Raw genomic sequence first — 3,363 nt, 5'->3', positions numbered from 1 at the left:
TAAGTCCAGTGAACAACTGCTTTATGAATGGACTCTTTATATCTCAAGGTTTACTTTCACTAGTGAACCTCAAAATATTCTTTCAAACTTTCTTTTAAGGGCTCATCTCCTCATTATGAAAACGACAGGTTTCGCAACACTCGTTGCATTTATTTTTTTTAGTGCACCCAAGATCATTTTCTACTGCCACGCAGCATATCTACTACTTAACGAGTACGCATTTAACGCTGAATCCTTTTTTTTCTGTGCTTTCCTTTGTGCTTGTCAATTTTTTTTTTTAATATTTGAGGGAAGACTGGATAACAATAGGTCTCCCTCTTCGCTTCATGTTCTCAGCAATCGTTCTCTGTTAAAAAAAAAAAAAGGGTAACGCGCGTCTACTATTTTTCGCATGAATGGAATTACCGACAGTTCAACTGGGTTTACGCAACCGGTCCATAACAAACATTACCAAAGCTAGCGGTATCAATCAGGGAGAAGTTAGTAAATGTCAGTGACGACGACACGGAGGCTTTTCTGTCAGTACTTGACAACCTTGACATGATTCAAGAAGACGTGCGTGCTAGTGCGCGGAGTAATTGTAATCTTGGCCCGCACACTACACAGCCGCACGGTGTAGGCGCAGACTCAGGTATGTCATACCAACCCAACAACAGTAAAGGACACGACGTTCCGTGCGATAATAACAACTACTATCGCCGTAACGGGAAGCAGAAACATAAATTCCAGGATCAAAACAGGTACCACCCCATATACCAGACAACACAACAGCAATACGGTAATTCACCAGTTAATTACAATGATCGCTATCACTACAATAACGATCGCCAAAATAATAATAATTTCAATGGAAAAGGACGTTGGATTAACACCAACAGTCAACAGCAGTATGGTAACCAGCCTAGATTCCAGCACTCTTCTCAAGGGAGAAATCCTCCAGATCCTTCCAAGCAATACAAACAACAGTATGCTCTAAACATTAGGAATAGTCCTCCACCTTTTACCAACTATCAAAGTCAAAATCATGAACCTCAAAATTCTCGCATCTATTATACCCGAGCAAACCCGCCAACACACACCATCTCGACTGAAATTCCGGCAAATAGCTCGCAACTTAGGTGGAATACGGAAGCAAACTTCGTACCGAGCGTACCGCCCGGTACTTCAAAAGTAATTGTGAGCGAAATTCAATCTAATGAACATGCGGAAAACTAAAAACACACTTCGACTAGTTTCACACCTTCAGAACTAATCTCCAGGCAAAGGGAAAGCAATGAATGGACTGATCCTATCCCCAAAATAGAAGGTCCAGAAGTCGACCTAGATAATAAGTTAAGACAAGCCCTGATCTCTCTCACAACTAATGCCAATTTAAGAAAAAAGGCATTTGACAAGCATGTCAATAAAGTTCTGTCGTATCGCCTAAACGAGCGTGTTCTTCTGAGGACACACTTCAAACCATCTCTCATCTTACGTAAAAATCGTAAGTGGCAACACCTATACGAAGGACCGTTTGTTATAGTCAGGAAGCCACATATTGGTTGTTACGTGTTGGCACATCCAGTTAGTGGACGAATAAAAGGACTTTACCACCATGTAGACCTAAAGAAGTACCATGAAAAACATTAAAAAAATATCATTTATTACGTTAAGTTGCAACTTGAAACAAGAGTGTGATCTGTTTAGAAAGTATGTGAGTCAACAGCATGTACATGTATTCTGCAGGTGACGTAATCATTTGAGTGAGGTGGACACAAAGTAATGATGGAGCTTGAAAGATATGAACTGATTGAAGAAGGTACTCTGCGTATTTGGAAAATAAGATTTGCTTTAGTTTTAAGGTAGTTTTAAGTTTCTTGAGCAAGAGAAGACTGCAGTCGTTGAATTGAGTAAGGGATGTGCCAAAGTGCCACCTGCTGCTTTAGTTTTAAGTTATGGCAAATCTCCTTTTTACCAAGTAGTAAAGGTTTTCTTTAAATCCCTCATTCAGACCAGAATGTCCGTATATATGAAGTATTAACCTAAGTTAAGCCTTCAAAGGATTGATATTTTAAGTCGCTAGAACCATGTACGATGCAAAACTGATACATTGTAATCTGTAGATTACACCGAGTATAAGCAGCAACATATAGTTAATGTACAAAGAAATGAATAATGGTACCCGCAACTGGAGAGCAACTTTAATTTATTTATTACTATGAGTCAACCAGTTAAGAAATTTGTATTTATAGTAAGAATTAGGTCCTGTATTGGAGAAACTTAGAGAGACTATTCCTATGTCACGAGTATTATACAGAAACCTTCGATATTAAGACACCTAGTTGAGGTCTGAGATAGTCTGCTTATATTCTTCTGCTATGTCCACATGCCGTGATTTTGAAATATATTTGAAGATGCTTTGGAAGCGGATTTGTGCGACATTTTAATACTGAAGTCAAGTTATGCCACGTGGATGACACTAAAAACGGTGGAGCCGAAGAATGAATTTGCTAAACTGATTATTTCACCTATTATTTATCTTCGTATCTTTCATTTCCTTGCACTATCCTATTGTAATTTTCTTCTTTAGCATTCTTACCTTTCTACCCTATCCGCTAGGGGAAGAAATTTGGAAATTGGTTCAAAAGACTTGACGTGTGTATATTGTGTGTACTGACAATCGTGGCTCGTTGGTTAATGCGTATCTGCAGTTACTTATCGAAATGTGATGTAAATCTGATTTGCTGTGAGCAAAAGCATCCTAGGAAATAGGAATAATTTTCCCGATTTCTGTTAGATGAAGTTTTGAACGTGAACTGTTCGGCACGCCAAAGTGGGTATATTTTACGGATTATTGATGTAACCGAGAAAAGAAAAGGCTGTTATAGAATAATAAGAAAAGGAAAAGAATCAGATTTAAAATACATGTAAAATCTAACGTGCATCAGAAGCACCATTCAGAAAAGCAAACACGTTTTTCGTTAGGTCTTGGACAGTAATTAAAAAAAAAACTATGTTTGTTTTGTAAATGATCCTTTTATGATAAGTAATTTTAGCATTACCTGTGCTACTCTGTGGTATAGAGACACCTATATGGACACGTATGGATTGCTGCGTGTGACTCAGTGACAAAATGATGGACACGTGTGTAAAATCGTAATTTGACACATGTACGGGCACGAAAAACTAGTTATCCCTTGTGTGAATCAAAGCTGTAATAAACTTATGGACACGAGTGATGTTCCGCGTGTGAAGTAGCATTACAAGTATTCTCACGTTGCAACGACGGTACAGTGACTATCAGTCAAAGGATAGACAAGCTATTGTACTCACTGCAATAGGTGACAGTAGACATTTTCATCGATGACTATTATTCGTCGCTGT

The sequence above is a fragment of the Schistocerca serialis genome, chromosome 1, assembly GCF_023864345.2.
Source record: "Schistocerca serialis cubense isolate TAMUIC-IGC-003099 chromosome 1, iqSchSeri2.2, whole genome shotgun sequence".
Classification (NCBI taxonomy): Eukaryota; Metazoa; Arthropoda; class Insecta; order Orthoptera; family Acrididae; genus Schistocerca; species Schistocerca serialis.
The sequence above is the reverse complement of the archived record's forward strand: the minus strand, read 5'-3'. Positions refer to the sequence as shown.